Source organism: Sapajus apella, unplaced genomic scaffold, assembly GCF_009761245.1.
Source record: "Sapajus apella isolate SASKATOON/1434 unplaced genomic scaffold, GSC_monkey_1.0 scaffold52, whole genome shotgun sequence".
In the NCBI taxonomy this organism is placed as follows: Eukaryota; Metazoa; Chordata; class Mammalia; order Primates; family Cebidae; genus Sapajus; species Sapajus apella.
This window is the reverse complement of record NW_022436992.1, coordinates 12959110-12973959: the sequence shown is the minus strand read 5'-3', so window position 1 is coordinate 12973959 and position 14850 is coordinate 12959110. Positions and strand designations below refer to the sequence as shown.

General features: G+C 36.8%; 1 protein-coding gene across 1 annotated transcript in view; it reads left to right on the top strand.

The window, feature by feature from the left end:
* The window catches only part of EIF2AK3 (eukaryotic translation initiation factor 2 alpha kinase 3), a 75705-nt gene that overhangs the window by 17138 nt on the left and 43717 nt on the right, over positions 1 to 14850 (top strand). The gene's annotated exons all lie outside the window — the stretch shown is intronic.

Below are 14850 nucleotides of genomic sequence, written 5' to 3'. Positions count from 1 at the left end.
GTCACCTCTGTTTTCCAGAAAACCCGTGGCCTTCTATTATATCGAGTTGTTCCTGTGGGCCACTCCCTAGGGTAGTCCTTTTTTCTCTTTTGTCATCACTGTTTTTCTTTAAAAAGCTTCCTAGCTGATATTAAGTATGGAAAACACAAAATATTACATGAAGGGTTTGAGAACGATGTGAATATTGGTGACCAGACTTTCCAATGGGAAACTACTACCAGTGACCATCTATAATAACGACTTTCCTGTACTCTCCTGTAAACCCAGCCGAAATCTTTTTCGGTGCACCCAAACTGATACTTAAGGAAACAACACTGCCAAATTTCTACATTTGCTGTGTGCTAAACCCTGACTAGACTTTAAAAGTGGTCACCATTTCTCAGATGGTATACTGAAAATATATTTTGAGAATAGTGAACTTCTATTGTGTTGTGAATTATTAATGGAAATAGCAATTTGATTGTAAATTACATTCAGTTTCTAATTGAGTATGGTATTCAAATAAATTACTACTTAAGATAAACTTGTTTATTTTTGTTCTGCTGGGATTATGTTTGAGTATGCACATTTTACTTTATTTTTAAACTAGACATAAGAGATGATCAGCAAAATGAGAAGATTGTAAGCTGCTTACATCTGAGGTAATATTACAGTGTGTTGTAGTGGTTCAAAGCATGTGTGTGTTTGCAAACTGAAATACACATAGGCACAAAAAGGTAAGTTGTATGGTATGGCAAAGTAGAATGCAAATAGTTGTGATAACCTGAGTGCTAGTAAGTGTGTTTAAGTAATAAGCAGCTAGTTGTATTTGAAGGTTTTCTTACAGATAGCAGTTATATTAGCTGTTTTTAAAACAGTTCAGCTTTTTTACTGTCCTTAGTTGGCACCATTTTCTGTGGTTCATTAGGGTTCTCTTGTTTTCATTGTCCTCTGTCACACCCACCCACCCCCAATTCTAGATCCTTTGGATAGAATGCTTTGAAATATTGAATTGAAAGCATATTCAGAAGGCTCACTGGTTGCTTTGCATGCAGGAAAAGAATGCTGAGACCTCTTTGCATTATCTAGATTTTAATTTTCTACTTCATAGGAAAAAAAAAAGAAGAAAATCTGAAGGCATTGAAATATTTGTGATAACATGATAGATTTACTAGATTTTACTGCTGCCCCAAATTTTTGGGACTATTTCTTGAGAGTGGATGTTTAATATGTAGCAATACTGATGATATAACATTGTTCCCAGCATTATAACATACACTTGATCCTCTTAGACAGCATAATCCTCATAGTAACACTTTTGAGGTTGATACATAGGTCCCATTTTGTAAAGAGGAAACTGCAGCTCAAAGAAATTTGTTTGAGGTTGCTGACTGGCTATATTTATGATGAAGTTGGAACTGAGCCTGGCTTGCTTGATTATACTCCATTCTGCCTGCTCGGAAGCCCTTTTGCCACCTTGTATGTACCCCTCTTTACAAACTAAGCCTGTTCACGGAGTACACTGGTTCTAAGACTGTTTGGTCTCAGGACCCATTTATACTCTAAAAAATTATTGAGGGGGCTCCAAAGAGCTTTTTTTCAGGCTGGAGTGCAATGGTGTGATCATATCTCTCTGCAGCCTTGAATCCTGGGCTCAAGCAATCCTCCTGCCTCAGCCTCCCCAATAGCTGGGAGTACAGGCATGCACCACCATGCCCAGCTAATTTTTTTTTTTTTTTTTTTTTGTAGAGACAGGGTCTCAATATTGCCCAGGCTGGTCTCAAACCCCTGGGCTCAAGTGATCTTCCCACCTTGGCCTCTCAGAGTGCTGGGATTACAGACATAAGCCACCACAACCAGCCTAAAACAAATGTTTAAAAAACATATTTATTAATTTATTAAAGAAATAACAATAAACCCACTGCACAATAACATAACTTTTTATGAATAATAACTATATTCTTTAATACAAAAAATTTAATAAGCAAAGTAGCATTTTACATTTTTGCAAGTCTCAAATTTCTGGTTTAATAGAAGACGGTTGTATCCGCTTCTGCCTTAAATATGTTGCATTGTTGTTTTGATTTAATTATATAAAAAAGAATATCCAGCCACATACAAATGTGTTGGAAAAGGGAGGAATATCCTAGTAGCCTTTTCACATAATTGAAGCCATTCTTTTTTGATACTCTACCAAAACAAGTGGAAGTTTCTTAAACATTAGTTGCACTGTGGAATCAGAAACCACAGTGAATATTTCAATGAACATTTTATACTCTGATCACTAACATCTGTTGGTCTGTCTTTTTACTCATGCATGATTTTATAATTTACAAAACATTGACTGAGTTACATAGATCCTTTAAATGTTGGCATATTTCCTTATTCAATATAAAAAAAATCTAACTTGTTGCTGTTACCACTGATCTCATCAGAAAAGTCTGTAAGTACTGGGAAGCTATCAAGCGCAAATTGGTAGATGGGAGTTTTTTTGTTTTGTTTTGTATTTGTCTTTTAGAGACAGGATATTGCTTTGTTGCCCAGGGTGGAGTGCAGTGGCGTGATCATAGCTCACAGTAGCCTCCAACTCCTGGGCTCAAGCAGTCCTCCCACCTCAGCCTCCTAAGTAGCTAGAACTGTAGGTTCTTGCCATCAAGCTCAGCTACTTTTTAAAATTTTTTGTAGAGATGGAGTTTTCTTATGTTTCCCAGGCTGATCTCAAACACCTGGGCTCAAACTATCCTCCTGCCTCAGCCTTCCAAAGTGCTGGAATTATAGGCCTGAACCATCATGCCTGGCCCAGGTTTTCTAGTATTCTAGAATTCACTTGAAAAATTTAAATTTTATGAAAAATACAGTCAGATGTGTTCTTTGAAGTAAAAAGTCCACTTTGTTCATTTTTGAGAAAATGTCTACCAAATACCTAAGTCCCATAATCATGGTTTTTTTCAGTTGACTTTTGAGTAAGATTGTAGCTCAATGAACAAAGCTGCTAGTTCAGCTCACAACTCAGTTCCACAAGTGCTTTTCCTCAAGACATGCTTTAGTATGTGGAGAAAGGCTTGTTACATACTTCCTAATTAGTCCTGCAGAATAGTAAAAAGATGTGTACTCAGGGTCAAGACTTAATGAAATCAGTCATATTTATTGCTTCGTCAAGAACATTCTTAAGTGCAACTGTCTCTGTTTTTTTTTCTCTTTTACTTCAAGTGTATGATGGTGAAGAATACCATTGTATTCATGGTTTGTTTCCTGAATTTTGTGCCAAAGCACCAGCAGTTTTAGTCAGCATTGCTTTTATACCTTCAGGGGAAATAGCAACCCAGTGAAAAGGCAAATCACACCTTGTTTGAAAACTGTTAGCTATTTGCAACCCTGAAAGAGTCCACAGATCATACTTTGAAAATTGCTTATTTGGTATATGATAAAAATATAAGAATATTTGTGAAATTATAAATGTATTAGGAAGAGAAGAGTGTATTGTGAACTTGAGTCATCTGTTATTCAGCAAGGTGTGTGCTGCTCAGCATCTAGAAGTTATGTTCAAAAGTTGAACGTTTGTCCAGTTCAGATTTAGAAAAAAAAGTTGGATAAACACCACAAAAAGTTCACCAAGGCCAGGTGTGGTGGCTCATACCTGTAATCCCAGCACTTTGGGAAGCCAAGGCAGGTGGATTGCTTGAGCTCAGGAGTTCAAGACCAGCCTGGGCAACATGGTGAAACCCAATCTCTACAAATACAAAAATTAGTCAGATGTGGTGCCATGCACTTGTAGTTCCAGCTACTCGAGAGGCTGATGTGGGAGGATCACTTGGGCCTGGGAGGTGGAGGTTGCAGTGAGTCAGATCACACCACTGCACTACAGCCTGGGTAACAGAATGAGACCTTGTCTTAAAAAAAAATATATATGTATATATATATATACACACACACACACACACACACACACACACATATACATAAATATATATATCTCAAAATATATATATATATTTATGTGTGTGTATAAGATATACACACATAAATATATATATATATCAAAAACTGCCATTTGAAATGCTGTGAATTGGATGCATAGAGTAATAACGCCTTCCTAAATGCATCTGGTGCAGTGTTTTCTTAAGGCCCTTAACCTTCCTAATAGTTATCTTTGTGAGAAGTAGTTAACTTCTCTCTCAAAAACCTAGTGTGTTTGGTTTTAAAGGGTGGTGTAGGAAAGAGGGCCAGTTGCAGCAGGCAGAAAGAGCTGGCACCTCCCAGGTGAAAATAAATAGGTTGATGTTTTCATATGGGGACTCCTGTATTAGAATGTCAGTTTCTCCAAGCTTTCATCAAGAGTGGTATGAAAGTTGGGTGCAGTGACATGTGCCTCCTGAGTAGTCATCCCATCTACTCAGGAGGTTGAGCACTGTTGAGCCCAGGAGTTTGAGGCCACCTTGGGCCATATCACAACCCTGTCTTATGAAGATAGAACAGATTAAATTTAGAAGACCAGAGAACATGTATTCTTTGCAATTATCAAAGTTACTTATTAATCTGAGAAGCTGAAGGATAAAGGATTTGATAGGCTATATAATAATGTTTAAGTTTTTTTTTTTTGAGACGGAGTTTCGCTCTTGTTACCCAGGCTGGAGTGCAATGGCGCGATCTCGGCTCACCGCAACCTCCGCCTCCTGGGTTCAGGCAATTCTCCTGCCTCAGCCTCCTGAGTAGCTGGGACTACAGGCACGCGCCACCATGCCCAGCTAATTTTTTGTAGTTTTAGTAGAGACGGGGTTTCACCATGTTGACCAGGATGGTCTCGATCTCTTGACCTCGTGATCCACCCGCCTCGGCCTCCCAAAGTGCTGGGATTACAGGCTTGAGCCACCGCGCCCGGCCGTGTTTAAGTTATTGATGAAAGAATTGTTTATGGATCACGTGTACTTTTGCTGGAATAATAAAGCTACACAGGAACTTTTTAGATGATGTGGTATTCTGGAAGAGGGACTAGGATTCAGGAGCTTCAGTTTTAGTCATAATTCTTCCATTAATTTACTGTGTGAACTGACTAAATTATTTAATCAGTAGAGCTTTAATTTCCTTCTCTGTAGAATTATAGGACTGGACTAAATCTCTAAAGATAATCTAACTTCATGCATCAGTACAGTCAAATACATGAAATACCCAAGTGAATTATCTAGAGGAATTTTTGAACTTTCCCTTTTACTACATTTAAGGATTCTTTTGAAAATAAAGAAGAAATTCACTAGGAATTAGCACTAGGTACATACTTGTCCCCTGGCTTGCACTGATGTTGTTCTTAACCTTTTCTGATCCAAAAGGCTTATAGGATAGTTTATTATGTTGCTTTAGTGGGGTTTTGATTATGTCAATGAAAAAGAAAAGCTCATGGAAGGTAAGGGAAATTGACAGTTCCATTAAGAACAGATGTTTTACATTATATTTAGAATGAATTGTATGCTGCAGGAAGATTGAAGTACCTTGGGACATATATCTCGTTTGCCACTATCTCCTGAAAAGACTGTTGATATATAACCAAGTTAAAACCATTAGTGTGTATATTTGGGTGTCTTAGAATAAGTGATGCACCTGAAGTTCACTCTGTTAGCTTTAACAAATGTTCCCTAGGTTCTAAGCCTAATATTTTTGCCAGTTAATAGTAGCTAAGAATTTTGTTTTTAATTTTAAGAAGGACCACCTGATGTGAAGTCTGGTTTGCTTTCCTCTGGTAATTTATATTCAGATTCAACCTTGAAAAAGCACTATGGAAATTTTTCTGTGGTTCCTACTGATTGTCTTAAAATTTTGTTTTCTAACATATTAGCATAGTTTTTTCTTTAAGGCCTCTGGGCTACATTTGGATCACTTCGCCAAATCTAAGTAGATTGAACTGTCTACTTCTTTATGCCTTGGAACACATTTATAAATATGAAGACCTTCCTTATTTTTATTCAGAATGCATATTGTAATTGTGTATATATAACTAATTTGTACTTAGATGAATACCTTTCTCTTTTCTGTATTTAGAGATACCATATTTGTTTCCTATTTTGGTTTTCTGTGAAAAAATGGCCTTTTTTTCCTCTTAAGAAGAACAAACAACTTTATTATAAGTCTAAACTTAGATAAGGTTTGGGGTTTTGGTTTATTTTAGGCATGTTTCTCCCCAAGGGACACTGCCTTTTTGTTTCAGGCAGGTGCAGAAACAGACAGCTATGATGCTGGTGCTTTCCAGCCTCCTCTCCCTCCCCATATGAGACAGCATGCATCCCACTAGTAAAAGGGCTTTGAAGGTGGGAGTGCCTTTGAAAAGGGTATGTCTTTACTGGTTACTGATATGTTCAGAAAATGTCTATTAGTAGACCATTTAAGCATTTATTGAAAGAGGATCTGTAATCTCTTTTAAAGATTCTCTTATACTGAAATTAGTCCAAGTTGTTTTGCAGTTTGTATGCAAACTAGCACATTTTGAGTCTATGTCATCTAAGATGGCAGTTTATTTTGAAGCGTGGCTGTCAATCATGTAGTGAGCCAATGTTTAAATAATTGCCTGGGTTAATTGCTTTTCTTTTAATTATAGAAATGAAACAGTGCTTTGATTTAATTTTGTTGTATTAATCCCTTAGCATGACTGAAAGCAATGCTGTGAACTTAACTAATTTATCCCAGCATTGCATGTCACCAAAGGAGAAACTGATTTGGCCTTGTTTTTTTTTTTTTTTCTTTTGAAATTGACTCTACATGTACATTGTTTATGTCATGAATATAAATATAGGTGAAGGCAGAGATAGTTATTAAAATCAGTGTTCTTTTATCATGACTGAGAAATATGTTAAAAAAGCAAGTCTGGTAGTTTTCCTTGAGGCATTTTGTTTTGTAGGTTGACTAAACTAGTAAAAAAAAGAATTAAACAATTACTATCTGCTTGGTATTTCTCTGCTGTTGAGTACTAATTTACAATTTTGAAGATAATAAATACCACATCGTTGCAGAGTTTTTTTCTCTACATTTAAGCATATAGCATTCCTTTTAAGCGTATCACTTGGGATGCATTCTGACTAATACATGGAACTGCTGAACCATCTCATCACCCTCCCTGTTAGATCATCTAATGGTGATGCCCGCTTCCCTTGTCTAGATTAAGGTATGATTCCTGGAGACCCTTTCCTTTTATCAAACAATCTTCCTTTTACTTTCCCCAATGTTTCCAGGGAAGTAAAAATATGTATTTCCATAATACAACAATTTTGAAGCATCTTTTTTTTTAAGTCACAGTCAATTCTGACACCTAGTAGTGTAGTCAGATGCTCATTTTGGTTAATTTACATTTACTGTTTATGTTCCATTCAAGTGTATTATTTTTGAAGAATTAAAATATACAAAAATATACTTGTTAACTTTTCTTTAGCATTATTTGTCTTTATTGATTAATAAAGTACTTTAAAATCCATTAGAGTTTTTATGTTACAATCAAAGAACTTTAGGCCTGATGGAGCTTTCTGATAAAAACTTAGCAATTTGATATATTTAATTCTACATTGAATTAATCTTTATTTGGTTTTGAGGCCTTGTTTTTAAACAGATGTGAATCCTTGTTTGGGAAAGAAATAACTGACCTGGCATAATTAAGCTTTTTGTCTGCTTTCTCCTTTAATATACTTCTGGAACAGATATTCTCTAGAATTCAGAAAGCTTTTGTTATTTTTGAAATTTTGTATTAATGAATAATAGCTCTCTCCTGAAGTTTCCAGTAAAGAATAAAATAAAGCTCACTATGAATTATAGGTAGTCACATGCTTCTAGATTGAGTTTACATTTTTGCTTTTAACTTTTTTCTTTAATAAGTATACATGTGTATGTATATACACATAAACACACACAAATTACCTTAGAAGTTCAAAGTAAGCAGCCCTGGGTCATAAACTGTTGTTTGAGTAGCACTTTATAGTTTGTAAAGTGATATCTATTCTTATTTAGTCATTTACATAGCCCTGTGAAGTAAATATTCTAATTAACCCTAGTTTTTCATATGATAAAATTGGGGATCAAACAGATTCAAAGATTTGTCTGATGTAGTAAAGCTGAGACTCAACTCTAGATCTTTGTACTTAGGTCCTTCCCTCTTTCCAACATTTAATGCGTTTTAAAATACCTTAATGCTCACCGATTTATTTGTATTTTCTCTACTAATAATTCCTCATGTGCCTTATGGAGATTAATTACTCAAAGACATCCTGCGTACAGCAATCTTAGCACATAGCTCAGCACATTTTGAGCACTTAAACTGCTTCTAGGACCCCCCTATAGGATAGTCACAGGCACCCAAACTTAACACATCCACAACTGAATTCAGCATTGCAGGATTGCAGGAGGTGGGTGTGCAGAGTTGTCCACTGCCTAGGACAGATGTGATTCCTGCCTTCCTAGAACTTACATGGTACTCTGTGGAGCCAGCTGGGAAGGCAGATATGAAATAATTATAGTGTAAATAATGCAACTGAGTGTGGTAACTGGCACAAGGCAGGATAGAGCACAAAGACTCCAACAAGGATAACTGCTTATCTAGCCTGGTGATCAAAGAAGGCCTCTCTTGTATGATTAGGAGTTACTGAGGCAAGAGATGGGTAGAGAGCAGGGGGAGGATTGCACTGGGAGAGGAAATAGCTTATCTCAAAGCCTTGAGGCGAGAGTTAACCATGGCATGCTTATGGTAACTGAGAGAAGTTGAGGATGGCAACAGGAATGAGGGTTGGGAAAGAGTAGCTGAAATAAGCCCATTAAGCTAGACCAGGACCAGGTTATGCAGGGTGTAGTAGGCTATATTAGGCATTTTAGATTTTATCCTGAGCCATGACAAACCATTGCAGTTTAAATGGAAGAGATCACTCTGACTGTAGAAAGTGGACTGGAACAACAGCGGAAATTGGGAGACTATTTCGAGCCTCCCATACTAGTCAAGAGACTGCATGGTAGTCATCCAGATGGGATGATAGTTAGACTGGATGGTGACAGTGGAAAAGAGTGAAGTAAAGTGATGGATTCAAAAGAAGTTTAACGAGGAAGATCTTTATGAAATTATAAGACCAAAGGAGGATTTAGTAGTAAATTAAGAACAGATATAGAAAGGAAGAACATGTGTTGTCTAGATACGAGTTTGGAGAGACCATGAGAGCTCTCCAAGAAGAGATGCTGACAGAAGAAAAGTCTGGGCTGAAGTTAAAATTAGAATTGCTTGTGTTGTGGAAACTGAGATCAATCACCTTGAAAGAAAGTAGGGTGTGAAGACCTATGACCAAAGTTTTAAAGTCCAACATTTTAAAATTGACAGACTGATAAGTCAGAGAAAATTGAGAGAAAAAGTGTTTCAATGATAGCTTTGTTTTAGTGGGATTTTAGGAATTATCCTGCTTTCCTTCAGATTTCTTCATCTGCTACTTGGTGTGAAGACTTTATAAATATAAATACTTCCATAATTAGATATAACTGGCTTATAATGGAAATACCTCTTCAAACAACTCCTTAATTTGTTAGCCTTATTGAAAGTTTTGTAGCAAAACAGAATATCAGAAAACCCTTTCTGCTTACAATTGGGGGAACTTGGAAAGCAGTGGGAAACAGCAGGAAGTCTCTGGATGCCTATGGTGATAAAAGCATTAGTCAATGGTTGGAGACCAAAAAGGAATCCCTTTTAAGTTAGTTGTGGAGAGTGATTTTGAGAATCAATTGAAATAAGGTAACGTGAGATATTTTATTAAAAAATGAAGTGTTAGTTTTTATCCGAGGTCATATAGTGAATGAGTAGTAAAGTCAGGGACGCAGGGAATGGGCTGAATGAGGTGCAGTCAGCTGGTTGGTGTGGATACATTTTTATTTCAGGCTGGGTGTGGTGGCTCATGCCTGTAATCCCAGTACTTTGGGAGGCCAAGGTGGGCAGATCACCTGAGGTCAGGAGTTCGAGACCAGCCTGGCCAACATGGACAAACTCCACCTCTGCTAAAAATACAAAATTAGCTGGGCATGGTGGTACATGCCTGTAATCCCAGCTACTCGGGAGGCTGAGGCAGGAGAATCGCTGGAACCTAGGAGGCGGAGGTTGCAGTTAGCTGAGATTGCACCATTGCCCTCCAGCCTAGGTGAAACTCCATCTCAAAAAAAAATAAAAAATTTTTTTTTGATTTTGTGTTTTGGATATGTGATGTTGCCCCATCATCTTGGTTTGCAAAACAGCCAATATGGCTAGGAAAGTAATTGTTCTAGGCAAAGGAGACTTCCAGATAATAAAAAATTCAACAATTTAGCATTTTTAGTGGCATATTTTTCTTTTTTTGGATTTTTTTTATACTTTAAGTTCCAAGATATATGTGCATAATGTGCAGATTTGTTACATAGATATAGGTATACATGTGCCATGGTGGTTTGCTGCACCTATTAATCCATCATCTAGGTTTTAAGCCCCATATACGTTAGGTGTTTGTCCTAATGCTCTCCCTCCTCTTCTGCCACCCTACCCTCTGACAGGCCCCAGTATGTGTTGCTCCCCTCCCTGCGTCCATGTGATCTCATTGTTCAACTCTCACTTATAAGTGAGAACATTAATGGTGTATTCATGTATTTCACATCTTCCCAATCTTAATGAGTTATAGCTTTTTATTTATTCCTTGGGATCATCATTGTAAGCATCAGTTACTGTATTATCCTAGAAATGCTCCCTGGGGTTCCTAGGTGGGGCAGGGATATGTGTCCCTTTAATTAAATATTCTAGGATAGTTGGTGTTTTACACCCTTCCTTCATGGCCTATGTTCATTCTTCTTTGTCTCTACACTCAGTGAGTTTGGATCTTGCCACACTCTTTTTTTTTTTTTTTTTTTGGGCCGGAGTTTTGTTCTTGTTACCCAGGCTGGAGTGCAATGGCGCGATCTCGGCTCACCGCAACCTCCGCCTCCTGGGTTCAGGCAATTCTCCTGCCTCAGCCTCCTGAGTAGATGGGATTACAGGCATGCGACACCATGCCCAGCTAATTTTTTTTGTATTTTTAGTAGAGACGGGGTTTCACCGTATTGACCAGGATGGTCTCGATCTCTTGACCTCGTGATCCACCCGCCTTGGCCTCCCAAAGTGCTGGGATTACAGGCTTGAGCCACCTCGCCCGGCCGCCACACTCTTTTTGTCACCTTCCTTCTCCTTTCTAAACCTTGCCACTTCTTAGCTTATACACAGAACTTGGCTTTTGTTAACTATCAGGGCCAATGTGTTCCTTTTTCTTCTTTCCTGGTTAGGGAACACACTGATCTCACCCTTTTTAATTTTCAATTTTATAGTGGGTGAGTTGCTTCTGGATACGATTTTTGAAATTTGAGAGTATTTAATGCCTGAGTCATTAATCAATAAAATGCATTTAATGTGTGCAAATCTGGCTCCCAAAACTGTATGAGGGAAAGTTCTTTATAGAAAAGTCCTAACTAATAAATGCAAAAGGAATGATAAAATTAGAAATTGCTATTTTAGTTCCTTTGTTGAAATAGTAGGCCCTCAAGCAATACTAAAATGATAAAAAGTTGATGGGACACTTTAAATGGAGGGACCAGGCTGACTCCCCCAAACTCAAGTAATTGATAGTAACATCATTAAAAGTGGGGCATGCAAACACTATGTGCCTCCTAATATGGTATATCACAGCGGCCAGCCAACTTTTCCTGTTAAGGGCCAGATGATACTTATTCTTGGCTTTGAGGACAACGTGCCCTCTAGTTGCAGCTAGAAAGCAGTCATAGACAAATACATAAATGAATGAGTATGTGACTGTGTTCCAATAAAACTTTACTCACAAAACAGGCATCGGGCTGGATTTGGCCCAGGGGCTGTAGTTTGTAGACCCCTAATATAATAGGAAGTGCATAGCACCAGATATGAAGTCTTCTTGTCAAAACAAACCTGCATCAGATCAAAACTACAAGTCTAATCATACTTTTCAGGAAATACAGGAAACAAAGGAACAAGTTAAATGACATGTAGAATCCTGACTGTGGGACATTTTGTAGGACAGATAATCTAGTTTCTCAAGTAAATCAGTGCATAACAAAGGGGGTAAAAGAAGCTTATTTGTGGGGGTAAAAGATGCTCATTTGTGGGGGAAAAAGAATCAGATGTGATACGTAGAATTGGAATTCCTCATCATAAAGTAGATCTTTGAGATAATAGGGGAAATTTGAAATTTTGATGATTTTACCCCAATAAACAAGTATATAGTAAGTAAGTGGAGCTAGATGAAGCAGTTGGCAAAATGTTGATAATCGTTGAAACTGCATGATAGATACTTGGGGATTTATTAATCTCTTTACATTCTATATGCTTGAAATTTTTTATAACAAGTTAAAATAAAGTTGAGTGTACCCCAAAAAGTATGTGACTCAGCTGGGGAGAGGGGTTGGCTGCATAGAAAAATAGGGAAGTATCAAATGGGAAACATTTTTTTCTTACAGTTAGAGGAATTTTTGTTTTTTATTGCTGTTGGTGCTCATTTTAGTAGTAGTACTTCCTTTATTTTCTCATATGAAATTCTTTTCTCCATTTGAAAATTAAGGCTCTTATTATCACATTTCAATTTCAGATAGAGGTCTCTGATTACATGTGCCATGGTATTCATTGTACCACTTAGATTTTGTTAAGAAACTGAATTACTTTGCTAAACTGCTTTGTGGTAAGACACATAGACTCTGGATCTTTGGTACTGAGTTTGCTAGCAACTTTTATTTTAAATTATGAACACGGGGAAAAAAAGAAAACAAATACAAAAATTTAGACTTTTAAAAATGACTTAAGGGAGAAGCAAGTCACACAGTGAGTTTAAGATGCAGAGCAGCGAATCAGAACAAATAGCTGCTTACATGAACAAATCAGTGGGATGTGAAAATGCATCACCGTAACCTAAATTTTTTTCTATCAAGAGATTTGCAGCTGACTAACGGGTGACTCATTCCTATGCTTAGGGGGTGAGGTAATGCTATTTTGAAGGGTGATGTCATCTCTGTACCTGAACTGCATGCATATATTGCTTCTGTGGCTCTCAAGGAAAAGCTCCATCTGCTTTCACATATGCATCCTGAAAGACTTGACAAAGATTGGCACAAAGGTCAGCAGCCATGTGTATGACTCATAAGCAACCAATTAGTGAAGAGCAGCTATTTAAAAGTGAACTTTTAAAATCATAATCCAGAAATATGACATGATGATTCATTATTGAATCATAATGCCTTGTTGTTGTTTTGTGTTTTGCATTTATTGAGTTAATGCTGTTGAGCGTTTAACTTTTAAAATAAGGCAGTTTTCTCAGTATGGTCAATCATATCAAATCTTCTTGGTTCTTTAAACTATATTTTTGATTGAAGATAAGGTTGGTTGGTTTTACTTTTGGTGGTGCAGAGATCATCTTTAGGGCAGAAACGGAATTTATTCTATATTACTTTGACAGTTGATTTTTGCACTTAGGGGACATTGTATTCCCTAAGGACCTGCTACTGCTTTAGAGAAAAAGAGGTTTTTAATGGAAGAAGAAATAAGAGGAAATAATAAACGCTGTTTGCTGCAGACACACTTACTCCTCTTCCTCTTTTAGTCATGCACACCTGCTTTCCCTGTTTGTACTTTAACCTCATATTGCTGTTGAGATGACCAATTGAAATATCTATTTTTAACTTTATTATAATTTGAATCTAGTCTTCTGATAAAATATCGAATATTTAACATAATATGGAGGTAGATAATGGTAAATACTTGATTTTCTATCTGATATGTAACTCAAAATAGAAGATCATATTGGCTAAATACTACATATTGTTATTATAGGTTACGTGCATAATGTGACCTAAATTTGTTCTAATGGCAACTTCAAGTTGGAGATTTTACAAAAGATAGAAAGGTTTTAATTTTTGACAATAAAATTTGTTACCTATTACCAAGAAATAGAAGGAAACAAAGAATAAAGTAGTAATGCTAAGACTCTAAGGTAATATGAATTAGGTAAGGTACATACCAATGTCACTTGAGAACTTATTCAAAATCAAATGTTGTTTTCAGTAAATAGGAATAGTTAGGAATTTTTAGTGTCTAGAATTATGGTAAACCTTCATTTAATGATACAGTCTTGAGTTTGACTATAGAACTCCAGCCCTTCCTTTTCCCTCATATATTATTTATTTATCTGTTTGCTATTGGTATGAACGTGTGAATTCCTGTTTTTTAAAATTCAGTACTTAATTATTTTGGTGCTTAAATTGTCCCAGATTTGGCCAGTGGCATGCCCCCACCCTTTTCGAGCACATCCTTGCTTTTTGAAAGAATAAGATGGTAAAGTCTCATCTTGCATCTACCCTGCCCTAGCCCTGGAATCCACCATTTCTTTGAGGAGCCCTGGTTGCTTTTGGTGGAGAATGGAATTAGATAACAAAATTTAGGCACCAGTATGAGCACACTACTTTTACAGCTACTGTATAAATATAAATGTATAAAGATTAGCAGACCTGATATGTGTTTCTTGGAGGTACAGTGAACAATTTGTTAGCATATCATGGCGTCTCAGATTATAGTTACAACAAAAAGCAAACTTAAGGAATGGGAAGATTTTTATCAGCAAACTTACATTGCCAAAATTTCCTTAGATTTCAAAGCAAAAATATATATGATGCTAGGTTGAAAGCCAGATAGGATTTCTGTGAACAGAGTTGGTATAGAAGGATGTTCCAGAGAGAAGAAATGACATTGTCAATGACCTAACTGAACAACATCAGTAAAATTAAATATTGTGTTTAAATAAATGCCTGATTTCTACCCCTGATTTCTAATCAGGCATTTCAAAGTAATGCCTGATTACT